Raw genomic sequence first — 15,472 nt, forward strand, 5'->3', positions numbered from 1 at the left:
GTCTTGTTTTTCAGTACAGATATCTAAGCATTTGTCAATCAAGACCCTGCTAACAGGGAATGCACTCACAACCTTTTTCAAAGTTACATAAATGTTAGGACAAAAATTTTAAAAGTAATGTTTATTGCACGTTCTTACAACATTATGCATATTTGATATATGTTCTCATAAAGGTCTCGGAACGTTTTATTTGCACTTGAATGTTTTAAGAAATTTTCTTCTTCTTTTCAGCAGTTTAAAAACAAAATCTTTACTTGTCACATCATTTCTGAAAGCTGACACTAAAACAACAGACACACACAAAAAATCCAAAAAAACACACAAAAACTCTCTCTCTTACACCTGAAAAAACTTTCAAAAAAACACAACACACAATTCTCTATGTAAGACACAAAAGTTGAGATGAGTTTGTGATATTTTGAATGCAGTGCTTCATTTTTGCAAGAGATGTGAGGCATTTTGCATTTAGTGTGTAAGCAGTTCAAAAAAAAAAAAAAAAAAAAAAAAAAGTTAAATAACGTTCCAGACAAGAAAATTGGATGCTTTTATATTATAGGAATATTAAAAAATATATATAAATTAGTAGATTATTTTACCTTTATTTAATGTTGATAATTTCAATGTTTTAGAAATATTTCAAAACAATGTTTGTTTAATGGTTTAATAACCTAAATTTGTTACCAGGGGATCCATTAAAAAGCACAATATAAGATATTACATACGTATTCTTTCTAAAAAAAGAAAGAAATCTCTCTCAGTATGGTCATAATTTTCCTGACCCCATTAGCAGATTTTTTACGTTTTTTTTTTTTTAAACCAAGTTCCATTTTTATAGATTTTTCAGAAATCATGATTTAATATCTTTGATTAGAAAATAATTTTTGCAGCAATTCAACTGACATTGACCCTTAAAAAATAGGTGATTTGCGAAAACTCTACAGCAACACCATGCTGGTAATTTATCAACATGAAAGCATATAAATACAAAGCACACACAAATATTGTGTAAAATAAAAAAAAATAAAAAAAATGTTCTCAAGCTCACTGCAGTGCATTTTGGGATTGTCTGCCCATGGCCAAACTGCAGTCATTTCTGGAACAGCATTTGATTTAAGAGAATGAAAGCTGCTCCCTACATAGGCTGCTCACTAGGTTTTGGAACAGAGCCACAACATTCATCACATATGTGTTTACACTGATTTAGAGTACATCTCTGACATATAAAGACCAACATCCAGAAGTGCAGAAACACACACAGACGGCTCAGAGGGTCAAAGGTTTGCTGGTGCTCATCTCTATCATCATAAAAGGGACATTCAGATGCTTTCAATAAACTAAAGAGCACATCAGTGCAAACACACAGATCAAACACCGAGAGCAAATTAAATGATATTTCAGAAGATTACAGAGGACAAACATTATCAAAGAGAAGCTGGGTGTTGATTCATCTATCAATGCTCTTCTGACGGAATATATACTCTACCATGCAATACTATGGGCTAGTTAGAACTTTGTATTTTTATTCAGCAAGGGCACATTCAATTGACCAAAAGTGACAGTAAAGACATTTCTAATGTTACAAAAGCTATTTAGCATTATTTTCTAATTTAATACTGAATTATTCATTGCAAATGATATCATCAGAATAACAGTTTCATCTGAGAGTCACTTTGGATAAAAGCATCTGCTAAATGAATAAATGTAAATGAATGAAAAGAGCTTCAAAATGAACATCAGTTATTTGCTGCTGACCTACAGATAAAATATTCATCCTTTTACATCATAACGTTTCTTTGTTTTTAGTGTCACTATCCTGAAACTTCAGTCATTTCCAGGTTCAAATGAACATTAAATCCACTAAAATGAATTTGCCAGTAAGCATAAATATATATATACTGTATACTCATCAAAAGATTAGAAATTAATTAATACTTTTATTCATCAAGGATGGATCAAATTGATCAAAAGGGATAGTAAAAGCATTTATAATGTTACAGAAGATTTCTGTTTCAAATAAATGTTGTTCTTTTGAACTTTCTGTTCATCTGTGAATCCTGAAAAAATAAAATGTATCACAGTTTCCACAAAAATATTGTGCAGCACAACTGTGTTCAACGTAACTAATAACAAGAAAAATATAACAAAAAATAAAACTGAACACCACAGAAATAAATAACAGATCATGTGACACTGAAGACTGGAGTAATGATGCTGAAAATACAGCTGCACATCACAGAAATAAATTACACTTTAACAGATATTCACATAGAAAACAGTTATTTTAAATTGCAATAATATTTCACTTTTTAGTGTGTTTTTGATCAAATAAATGCAGCCCTTTCTAGAACATTCCAAAATACTACTAATCCCAAACTTTTGAACACTAGTGTATTTATCAGAGATTTTCTCCTCAGCACTGTCGGGGTTCAGGTTCTGTTTGCTGGAATCCAGCTGGTTTCAAAGCTTCAGCGTCGCTGAGGACAGTCAGTCATTATTAAAGCCGCTCTGAACTGCTGTTCTCCAGTGTGTTGGGTTCAGTGGGCTCTGCTAAAGAGCGATGGGACAGAGATGTGTAAAAATAGGAGAGAGGAGATTAGAAAATCTGCAGGAGACTGGAGGGAACGTGGGAACACAAAACTACGAAGATGGACTACGTTCTTGTCAAAGACGTCTCAAACAAGACTCACAATAGAGCTGAAGAGCTGAATTAAAGGAATATTTCATCCAAAAGTGAAGATCTTTTACAGACATGCAGCTTTTGTCTTCTCCAGATGTGAACTGATGGACTGGAGTGCTGTGGATTACTTGTGTATTATTGTGATGTTTTTATCAGCTGTTTGGACTCTCATTCTGACGGCACCCATTCACTGCAGAGCATCCATTGCTGAGACACTGATGCAATGCTTTTTGGGGTCAACTATTTCTTTAAAGTTGCAATGAAATTCCAGTATCGACAGATCTTTTCTTCTGCATTGGTAAAGTACTGATATACATAAATGTAACTGATGTGAATAAATAGATCCTTATTGTAAAGTGTCACCAAACAATGAAAGATACGCACAGATGAATCCTACACTATAAGATCTATAACATGCATTCAGAAAACAAATGGGTGAATTTCCATTTTATGCTGACTCTGAAGCTCTGCAAAGGATCTGTTTATCCTAGATTGATGTTCTTCATCAGTCTCCATCAGGTCCTGTGAGTCAGATGTGTGTCGTGAACTACAGGTGCGGCTGACCTCACAGTAACACTGAAGTGTTTATTCTGGAGACTGTGTGAACGCTGCTTTCCTGAGCACCGAAACACACACCGTCCATTATCACAGCCGCCACATATGTGACATAACAAGGTCAGAGCCATAATTCTCCCAGCAGCCCCTGCTGCGCACCATCACTCATCACACAGAGGAACATTAGAGGAACCACAGAGAGAGACCGGGAATCTCACATTTCACCCCGGCATCAACAAAACGAAATATGAAAGCATATTTTACCATTTTTAGAATCATTAAAGTCAAGTCAAATTTATCTGCATGGTGTTTTTTCTCAACACACACCGTTTCAAAGCAGCTTTACAGAAAATCATGATGTTGATGTTCATAAAATCTTAATATCTTCATGCCTAATAGTTTCATTTATCATAACACAGCTGAATGATAATAAAGTTAACATTCATATATGCGCACATGAATCATTCACAATAAAATCAATAGCATGCATTTAGAAAACAGACAGGCTTATCGATTTTTCTAAATGCATGTTATTGATTTTACTGTGAATGTTTTATTTGTGCATGCCTTTTGTAAAAATTGTTTTGACCTCAATTTTAATAAAAATATCATAGCTTTTTACAATCTGTTGCTTTTGGATGTACATAATAATACCAAAGTAAAAATCAGTCGCTACTTTTGTTACATTGCATGAGTGAATCAAGAGGATTCACCAGCCAAACATATTTTTTTACAAGCTATGAAACTCTATTTTGCTTTTTTTCCATTTATTTTTAACCCACTGTCAATGAGCAATTGCTTCCAAATCACTTATTCTTGAGACACAAACAGATGACAGACTCTGTTATTGTTCCTCAATCATTAATAATGATCAGTTTCTCTGAAGCAGCTCTGTAACGCTGGACGCTTTGTGCACTCTAGTGAGGGATCTGCAGTGTGCTCTAATGAGGGAACATCACGACAGCTTCACCAATGTCTTCAACCCTCTTGAGGCTCAATAAACGCTCTGAGATTACACTGCTGAAGACCAGAAAGATCAGCACGAGCATCAACACTGAGGTTCAAACCCCAGAAGAGCCTTCAGAGACGGCAGTTCACTGCTGGAGATCACAGAGTAATCATATACAGCAGAAACTCACGATCCATCAGACACCAGGAAGAAAGATCCAGACCACGAGCAGCGGGATGAAAGCTATTGTGCTTCGTTACGGAAAATTATGATGGAAAATATTTGTTGATGACTTTTTGTTCTATGACAAAGATGAGACGAGATGACACTGATATCATTCAACTCTAACTGTGACTATATCCATATGCAATATCATTGATTAAAAAAGACAAGACATAATTTAGTTTACAAAATAAAAAAAATTCTCCAAAATTTCTCTGTAAAGCACTGATGATCTGAACGCATTAACAAACATGCCAAAATTATTAGAACACTTGGCATATTTAAGAGGCTTCTTTTTTTCTTTTCCCATACATTTCCATTTCCATTTTTTTTGGCCATTATGATTCCCATAAAACAAACTATTGCCGGAACTAAAAATGATGGACAGGACTCTCAAAGTCCGGACCTCAACCCCATCGAACAAATTCAGGGCGAGTTGGAAAATAAACTGCACAGATCTATTGTACTTTGGCTTGAGTTACAGAAGGCATGGGATAACATTAATGTTGAAGTTCTCAGGAAATATACTGACACTATGCCAGAGGGATGTGCTGCTGGAATTGCTGCAAAAGGTGGACATATCAAATATTAAAGGGGTCATATGATGCTGCTAAAAGGAACATTATTTGGTGTAATGAAATGTGTTTATGTGGTTTAAGGTTAAAAAAAACACATTGTTTTCCACATACTGTACATTATTGTTTCTCCTCTATGCCCCGCCTTCTGAAACGGCTCGATTTTCACAAAGCTCATCGCTCTGAAAAGCGAGGTGTGCTGTGATTGGCCAGCTATCCAGCGCGTTGTGATTGGCCAAATGCCTCAAGCATGTGACGGAAATATTACACTCCTTAACATATTGGGATGCCTTGTCCGGCCGGAGTGATGAGACATAAACATAAAACCCATTATAAACGTGATATAAACATGATTTCTAGTCGGTTTCTTCTTTTGGAAGGCCAAACAAAGTAGTTTCACTTTCTCAATGAAACAGCATCACACACAAAACATCAGTTGTTGAACAGGTCTGATACATTATTGACATTAATCCCAATTTTTAACGTGGCGACCCCACCCCGGACTCCACTCCGCCTACACTAAAAACCCCGGGCTGGACTCCGCTTTGTCTACAGTGAAAGCCGATCTGGCGATCCACAGTGCAAAGTTGATGTATTTCCTCAGACACCAGCACGGATCAGCTCCAGGCATTACGAAGCGGATATCGTCCTCTTTTGGAAGGCCAAATAAAGTAGTTTCTCTTTCACAGTGAAACACTCAGCGTCTATATGACATGGCGGCGGTGGCAACAACAATACTACTTCCTTGCTTGAACATCTGGGCGGCGTTATTCAAATCTTCCCACATAGTGACGTAGAGATGTAGGGGTGTGTTAGAACGAGTTGTTTAAGCGGGGTGTGGACGAGTCTTAACTTTGATAAAGAATATCTCTTTGAATTTGAGACTTAAGTCTTTGCAACTTTACATATCTTCTTTATGCACCAAGAGCTTGTAACACTCCAAAGAGAAAATTGAAATCGCATCATATGACCCCTTTAAAGTTAAAAGTGGATAAAAACATGGAAAAAAATCATATTTGGAGGCAAAAAGTAAGTCAATATATTCAAAAAAGTCAAATATTCAAAATGAAATGAAATCATGTTTTGGAGGCAAAAAAGGTCAATATTTTCAGATCTGTCATGTGTTCTAACAATTTTGGCCACCACTGTAATTATATACAACAATTGATATTATCCGTTTAACCATGCAGCCTGACTAAAATGTGGTTCAATAGACTAAAACTCCCAGAAGTTTAGTCAGCTAAAACCTGACTAAGACTAAATCAGGATGAAGATGAGTTGGGACTCACAGGGTGAAGTTCTCCTCCGGATAGCAGCGGTTTCGCAGAAGTCCAGCCCAGAGCTGCACACCGATGATGCCGAAGATGAAGAAGACGAAGAAGCACAGCAGCAGCACGTTCCCCAACATCGGCAGCGTGTCCAGCAGCAGATTCACCAGAATCCTCATGCCTGACACACACAGAACATGACATAACACTCAGATATACAGCACAATAAACACAAAACACACACAGCTGCCCTTCACAAGACATTCAGCTTGACCATCTGACCAAATCAAGCCATCAGTGCTGGATCAGAAGGGATTGTGTTTCTATTACAGCATTATTTCCAGCACATAAACTGCAATAAGCCATAAATTCTTCAACTTCGTTCCTTAAGTTACAACTTCACATGCAAACAAAGAGCAGATGAGCTGCGTTTGGGGACAAACTTTCCAGGAGCAGAACTTCCTGACATGCGAAGGATGTAAGAATCTCTGAAGGCGTTTCTGACTGATGTTCCTCCTCTGATCTCCTCACTAACTGCTTCACGTTCGCTCAGATGTTTTGCTGTAGTTTGGAGGTTTGGAGCGCAGGTGAAGTAAAAAGTGTCTAAATAACGAGCGAGTCACATCTGACACACTCACACTCACTCCAGCCGACTGAAGAAACTTCACCTCTGACAGACTCTCCAGTTGAGCGATTCAGTTCATCTGATGGAGAAACACCTCGCTCTGTTCCAGAAAGGCCAAATGAAACATTCTCAACTGGTTTTATTTGCATGATGCGATGAATTCATTGTCCATACAGCAGAGAATCATGCAGATGTCTGAGTGTGTGAATCTCTCTTTGTGTTTATGAATGAACTGATTCATTTGTGTCGGTTCATAATGGTTCTAAATGACTCAGTAGTGTGTTCAAAGCTTCAACACAATCTATACTCATCAGCCAAGCTGAAATGTGTTTTGGATGTGTTGTGAATGATTGTGAAACAAAAAAATAAAACTTAATCATTTTTGGAAACTAATTTGTTCCGAGAAGTGAGATAAACCTGATAAAAACTTCCGCCAAAAAAAACTGCTTTAAGCGACATTCTCATGCTGTTCTACATCAGTATTTTTGTCTTGTTTTCCAGTGCAAATTGTCGCCTTGGAATTATAAGCTTCTAGCTGACATTTTTGTCAAAATTGAGTTATTCACATATTCTTATTCTGTGACTTATTTACATTATTCTTTTTTATTCTTTTTTTAAGTTGAGCACATTTCAGGACTTTTTATTTAGAAAACAAAACGGTTCTATCTACAAAGTCGAACTCTAACTTGGTTCTACAATGTTCTATCCGTGATCCAATAAGTACTTTGGATGCACACAAGAGGACCAATCAGGATCAACTTTCTTAACTCATGTGTACTCATGTTCTCTGTGACAGCAGGAAAGATTAAACACTACTTTCGTGGCTCGAGCGTTGCATGATGTGGGTGTGGAAACAGGGTGACAAGACATACAGTCTGCAGGGTTGTCTGAGTCTTTTCTGTACTTCACAGTGAAATTATATGGTTGAAGTCTAAGTCCCCAATGCTCAATTCGAGCTGGTGGTTTTGGAGCATGGATTATTCCAGATGAGCTCAAGGGGTTTGTGATCTGTTATCAGTGTGAATGGATTTCCATAAATGTAATAGTGAAAGTGTTCACAACTCCACACAATCACCAGTGCTTCACACTCTGTTTGACTGTAACGTCTTTCAACATCAGTGAGAGCCTTGCTGGCATATGCAATGATGGATCGCTGTTCGTTGTGATTCTGAAGTAGAATTGCACCTACAGTAGACCATCAACTATGAGCTCGGTGTCCTTTCTAGGATCAAAGTAGGCCATCACTGTGTTACTGGTCAGGAGCTCTTTGAGATGCTGATATGCTGACTCTTGTTCAGCACCCCATTCCCATTGTGTGCCTTTCCGTGTGAGCCTCCTTATCAGTTCTGTTATGGTTGCGAAGTCAGGGATGAAACGTGAGCAATAGTTGGCCATGCCTAGAAGACCACGCATTTCAATAACATTTGTTGGAGCACTGGCATGTTGGATTGCCAGCACTTATTTGGGGTCAGCAGATATGCCACTCGCTGAGAAGACAAATCCAAAACATTCGAGTTTGCTTCGGCAAGCGTGTCATTTATATCGTGTTATTTTTCTCCAGCTAGATGCAACAGCAGAGCCTTGAGTCTCGTGTCACCGCTAATGTTCATTGCAGTAACATAGTTGTCGAATCTTTGCACCCATTTGGTCCAACGAGGTCCAACAGAGTGTGGTTTACTTTCTATATCGAATGCTGGAGATGTGTGTGGGGTAATGGTCACCGTCCTCTGTAGTGTTTGTGCTTGTCAGCGTCGAGTGTTGTCGCTCTGTTTCTGCAGTTTCGCCAGTATGATGTTCTGTTTTTATCAAGGAGACACACATGACACAAACTTGAATCAAATCTAACGGTTACACCCAAGCTATTACCTTAATCACAAATCTAAAGACCAAATCCTATGGCGTTATTTCCCTGTCAAATGTCGAGAGCGCATTATTGTAGCGCGAAAGTACATTAATATAATGTGCCCGAGCGCGAATCTCTCTCCTCGAGCGCGGAATATAATGTGCGCTGCCCGAATCTCTCTGCTCGCGCGTGGGAACTGGGCGCGCGCTCTCAGATACACGTTGCTCTTGTAAGAATTTTCTCTGGGCTCGCTCGGTCTTTCAATGGGCATGGCACGTAGTGTGAACAATGTGGTTGACAGTCTAGGTAATTTATATGTAAAATAATCCAATCGCCCTCTTCCCAGACATTTCCCAGATTCGCGATTGCACTGAACACGTTTTAAGTGCAGGTATACTCTCTGAGCGAGCCCAGAGAAAATTCTTTCAAGAGCAACGTGTATCTGAGAGCGCGCGCGGGAGCAGAGAGATTCGTGCTCGGGCACATTATATTCCGCACGCGAGCAGAGAGATTCGTGCTTGCACATTATATTAATGTACTTTCGCGCTACAATAATGCGCTCTCGACATTTGACAGGGAAATAACGCCATAAAACCCACGACCTTCAGGTTACAAGTCCGACTCTCTATCCATTAGGTCAGAGGTTCTCAATTCCAGTCCTCGCGCCCCCTTGCTCTGCACATTTTGTATGTCTCTCATATCACTTCAGACGTTTGTTCTATTTGAACGTAAGTGCCCTGCAAAGTGGACATCACAGGATATTTTGCCATGATTCCAGTTCGAAGTGAACGTATATGTTCCATTCAAAGTGCATTGAAGTGTGCGAGACGTGAATTTAAATTGTATTTATTTACAGAGGTATATGATGTCACACTTGTCCGTGTGTGAAGACGTTGCACAGCGCAAATCCATGAATGAATGTTCCGTAGTGAAGTAAACTTCAACAGATTGTTCCTGCTCAGGGAGTAGGGAGCAATGAACACTGTGTAGGGACCATGTCAAGGGGAACACAGTTCATGCACGGAGCTCACTTCTAACGAGCTGCTTATCTGAATCAGGTGTGTTAACAAAGAGAGACGTGCAAAATGTGCAGAGCTGGGGGCGCGAGGACTGGAATTGAGAACCACTGCATTAGGCCATGACTGCCTCATAATTGGGCTCAACTGATTATTTTTCAGAAGCCACTGGCCTTTGGCTCTAAGGACCCAATATATATTTTTCTATAGCTATATATTTTTCATGTATATTATTTTAAGGTTTTTTTTTTTCTTCTTTCTTCCTTTTCGGAAGCATTACTGGTGGCCAGACAGAAATATCGGACCTTTTTGAACTTTAATTGAATACCCCTATAAAACATAGTTTTAATCAATCAAACAAGGCTTTGAAATTTGGGCAAAAACGCCTGGCAATGGTGTTTTTGTGCATTTATTAAGCCTAATTTTTCACAGCACTGAATGTCATGTGGTGACAGCACACTTATTTGATATTATTATACTGAAATGTGTTACTTTTCGTTTTTACACGTGTCTATTTTGAACAAGAAAAATGCACTGTGGCTTTAATCCAGTGTTAGAGGTGCAGCAAAAAAAATGGACTCGACACCGAAATGATCACTGTACTGCCGCTTCTGCTAGTGATGGGACGGATGATACCCAGGCTCTGATGCGCCGACACAGTTTTCAAGCACTATTGTATCACACAATACCAGACAGATGCTTGTATCAGAATGACAACACCACGTGAATGATGACGTTTGAAGCTTCGCATGACTCTTGTTTGACTTTACATTGACTTGGTTGTGTGTGTGTGTGTACACACTTATTTGGGATTCAGTAGAATGGGTTAGACCACCAGATGTCACTAATGCACAATGTGTTAAAAGTTTCAAGTAATGAACCGTTTTTCACCACAATTTAATGAAAACCTCAAACTGTTCAGATAGCCTCAGTTCCCTTTCAAGGGAACTTCGAACTGCATCCTCTAAGGGTCGCTATGGGGAACACCTCGCCGTGACCCGTGTCTGAAGCATACATTGAAAAAACACCAACGATTTGGCCGGCGACAGCCTCTGACGTCACTACCGGCGTGACTATAAACAGGCACCAGGATAACACGTCATTCTCCTCTTCGTCTTCGAAACTGACCGTTTTGTTTGAAGCGTGCATCTGAAAGAACCGGTAAGAGCGCTCTTTCTCTGTCTATCATGGCGACTACTAGCAAGCGTTTAGACAATGCGTGTATCTGTGTCAGCGTTATTTGACACCCGAGGACACACACGATTTTTGCGTCATTTGTTTGGGTAAAGAGCACGCACGCGATGTCTTTGAGGAGGCAATCTGCGTGCATTGCAAGCATTTTTTCAAGGAAAAAGCTCCGCTCTCGTTCGTCTCTCTTTCCGAGGAAAAAAAAAGGCAGCTGCTGAGGCACGGAGGAGAATGAGCTTGTGAGTATTTCAGGTGGATCTGTCTGAATGGTTTAAAGAGGGACTTTCCCTTTCGCGCTCATAATGGCGGCGGATGAGAGAGAACCTCAGGAGGATGATGTTATATCTTTAACACTTTCTGATACTGAGGTTAGTGCTCTGCTGGGTTTTTTACCCAGGAAAAGCAGGAGATATTTGAGAATGGCGAAGAAGCTGAGGCTGAGCCTTCTCAATTCTCCTGCCCTGCGTATGTAGTGCTGTTGGAGTTTATGGATCGCGCCTCGATGAGCGTTATCTTTCCGACCATAGCCCTCCAGCTCAGGTGAGCCTTCCATTTCTGCCTGATCTCCATACAGAGATCGAAAGGAAATGAAAGAGGCCATTTTCTTCTCGCATCCATTGGTTTCGGCATAAGAGTTTTGCCGACATCAAGGCAATGCGCGAAAAACGGCTATGAGAGGATGCCCCCTGTAGAAAGAGCTTTCATTCTGCGGGGGAGACATCCTCTCTTAATCTCCCTCCTTGCCATGTAAGCCCCTTCAAGAAATACATCTCGCTTAAATGGCAAGGCATACGCAGCAGCAGGTCAGGCTGTGGCTTTATTACACACGATGGTGGTGCTTCAAGCATATCAGACTGATCTGCTAAGAGACCTGGATAGAGGCGAAGGCCTTTTTCCTGATCAGCTAGCCGAGCTGCGCCGCACCACAGGCCTCTCTCCAGGCTACCAAGCAGGCCGCCTCTGCCATGCGCAGGACTATGGCAGCCATGGTGGTGACGGAGAGACTTCTGTGGATGAACCTGGCAGGCATTGGGAAGAAAGAAAAGGCTTTCTTCTCGATGCTCAGGTTTCGCCTTCTGAACTTTTCGGTATTTCCGTTGAGACGGTGATCGAGAAGTTCGGGGAGACGAAGGCGCACTCCGCTGCTTTCAGATCCTTCGTTCCACGAAGGTCCAGGTCTGAGCCCGAACAACATAGGGGTCCTGGCCTGTCTCAATCTGAGGATCAAAGACGGGCACAGAAGGCTAGTGTCTTGACTCGCGCTCCTCCCCCACCTGCGGGCAGGGGTAAGAGGAATTGTGGGTCACAAGGAGGTAAGCAGAACCTAAGGGATGTGATCCAGACGAGGCAGCGTTCTTCGTCTGAGTCAGAGTGATACTGAGGTATCTACTCGTTCCCTTTAGGGATTTTTAAATTCTGCTTCTATCCTCCCCTTCCTAATTCCCCTGTAACCACCAGCTCTCCACCTGATCGAGGTTAGGTGGAAACCTCTAACGCATAACAGTCTCCTATGCTGGACCTATAATGTTTTTGGCTGGTTCTATGTTCATAGCAACCACCTTACTGATGGTCTGGACTAAAAGGAGGCACCCCCTGAGCGGGGCTCCAGCGCAGGAGGGTGGGAGTATAAAAATAACCCTTTCTGTATATACTTATGTGTAAATTGCTGGTGGTTATGTGTCTACTTATAAACTCTGTGAGTTTCCTTTGCAGTGCTCAGTTACAGTGTTTACTAAACACTCGTCAGCACCAGCCATCCGGCTTCATGTTCCGGTATTAGGCGGCTGAGATCACAGGTTTCTGCGGGAGCCTCCTTGATCATCAGGCCTGGAGCAGCACTGTAGGGAATTTCATGGATGTCCAGCCAGGTCACCCTGAGGGGTCTCCTGGCGGCTTAAGCTGTGCTGTCGCATCCAGCGGGAAGTGGAGGTGGCAGTTACAGAAGTCTTCTTGTATATGCTGCCTCAGGTTGTGCTCCCCTCGCTAGAGGTTTGTAAAATTTGAGCTTGCCTCTCCCATGCAGTTCAGCGCCTCTGCAATGCTTAGGAACCTCTAGGTACACACGCTAAGCTCTGTGTACTTACTAAAAACCACATGGTGGTCAGTGTGCACGTGAACACTTTGCGCACTGTCTAAAAATCCACGTATTGGTAAGTGTGCACGCAAGACTCTGCGCACTTTCTGAAATCCTGTATTGTAAGGGTTATGCGCTCCGCCTCGTTCCCTTTCTTGAAAAATTAGACCTTGGTTCCTTGGGCTCCATTCAGCCAGTGTGTATTCGTTTATACACTTCACTGTTTTTCCCCAGAGCGCTCCAGCATTATTTCCACAGATTGAGTTGATGACTCTCAAACATACTGTTTTGAGATGCACCATTCCATCTATGAGCTGCTCTAAGCAGAGTGCCACGAGAGAGTTGATTCCTTAGAACAGTATTTGAAAATCCATGCTATGGTAAGTGTGCACGTGAAGGCTTTTCCACACTTTATTGAAAATCCACACTGTGGTAAGTTCGCACGCTAAGTATTTGCACTGCGTCCACTTTGGTAAAATCCTATATGGTGAGGGCTTTGCGCGGTTGCTTCGTTCCCTTTCTTGAGTTGGTAAAAGCCCCGTTCATCTTGGGCGCCACTCCACCTATGTATCCTCGGATACCTATCTAAACAGGGTGTTGCTACTGGAGATCTGTTGAGATAGCTCCTTCAGCAAGCTTTTGCGGAAGCAAGCGGTAACCCCTGTGTGACAGGCAAGACTTAGTATAAAATGCTAGGTTCCTAGCCGTATCCCTTTAAAGGAATCTTTCCTGATTCCAAGCCTTCAAGCTCTACCCCGGGCCGAGGCCCTAACAATTAAGTTGGGTATGTAGCTTAGGCCTTTGGCCGTAAGGGGTACTCTCACAGACAGCCGTCTAAACGTCCCAGGGGCAACTCCCATGGAAATATAGTGTTCGCCATGATTCTGGCCTGCACTCCCCTCAGCATGGCGGCGTGGGTATACTGTTCCCCATAGCGACCCCTAGAGGACGCAGTTCGAAGTTCCCTTGAAAGGGAACGTCTCAGGTTACGAATGTAACCATGGTTCCCTGAGTAGGGAATGAGACACTGCGTCCTCTAGCTCCCTGCCGTGCTTCGGCCGCAAGCTTCAGACGAAGAAGTGAATGACGTGTTATCCTGTAGCCTGTTTATAGCCGCGCCGGTAGTGACGTCAGAGGCTGTCGCCGGCCAACTCGTTGGTGTTTTTTCAATGTATGCTTCAGACACAGGTCACGACGAGGTGTTCCCCATAGCAACCCCTAGAGGACGCAGTGTCTCGTTCCCTACTAAGGGAACCATGGTTACATTCGTAACCTGAGACGTTTTCCATCACTAGAGAAAACACAAGGACTCTAGGAGGTGGGAAGGCAAAGCACTTGAGCCCGAGACACACTGCATGATTTTCAGCTGTCCCAGAGTTTGGCATCGTGAAACAATCGTGAAAAAATCGTGGGGATTTCTGTGATCATGGCTCCTAATCGGTGGTCCTATGTCGTACAGTGAGAGAGGTTCAAAGATGGCCGTTGTCACGATCTTGCAACCAAAGATAGGCTACGATAATTTTCTGGCAGTGTCAGAGATTCAGCATGTTCATTGCACAGTGTGTTTGCAGTTATGACCCACGTTTACTGACCAACCAGTAAAAATACGACATGAAATCAACACGACATGGCTCTAAAACATAAAACCGCTTACCTCAAGCTCTTATTTCTTCCACTTTCTCCGCTCCTTTTTTTTTCAGCACACATAAAAACTATAAATGTCAAAGTGTGATTCATTATGTTCCTTTTGTTTACCATAAGTGCATGCTAATGACGTTTTACTCTTCTATAGAAACGTGCGTCGTAGCCTACGAGTAAATAGGTGTAATGATCGTGCAGTCTACATGCATGTCACACAGTGTGACCAGCAATGATCTTATCCACCTTTTTCCTGACGTAAAAATGGGCGCAGCCATTTGTAAATTCTATAGGTCAAGCTTCCGGTCTCATTTGCAGCCAGCTATTTTTAGATGTACAAAACGGTTTGTTTTACTGCTTGATATTGACAATTGATGTGTCCTATCATCGAAAACAATGGTTTGTACTGCAAACAGTTTTACCGTTTACTGCACGTTGTTATTCTCCTCATTATTTACCTATAGCGGCTAATGAAACGGAAGTCTTACCCATAGGCTTACTTCCATGTTGAGTAAAAAGGTGGATAGGATTGCTAAAATCGTGCATTGTGTAGAAGGCTTTAGACACAAACAATAATAATAACCAGTGAAGGACTGAGGCTCGTTCTTCATACATCGCTTATTACATCCGAGATGCAATGTCACATCCAAGATAATATCGCGCTAATCAGGATCTGGCTAATTCTGTTCTTCAAACGCACCTGTTGTTGATGGTTAGTATGGCTCGATTGAGTTATCTGAGATAATTGCGAGTTCATGGGTTGGTTTAAAAGGGGTAATGTATCGATACCATAGACTGTATAAAAACATGGACATAGTGTCCGTGACGTCACCCGTAGACTC

General features: G+C 41.4%; 1 pseudogene; it reads right to left on the reverse strand.

Moving 5' to 3' along the window:
* The window catches only part of LOC109076965, a 75,216-nt pseudogene that overhangs the window by 44,618 nt on the left and 15,126 nt on the right, over positions 1-15,472 (reverse strand).

This window comes from Cyprinus carpio, chromosome B6, assembly GCF_018340385.1.
Source record: "Cyprinus carpio isolate SPL01 chromosome B6, ASM1834038v1, whole genome shotgun sequence".
In the NCBI taxonomy this organism is placed as follows: Eukaryota; Metazoa; Chordata; class Actinopteri; order Cypriniformes; family Cyprinidae; genus Cyprinus; species Cyprinus carpio.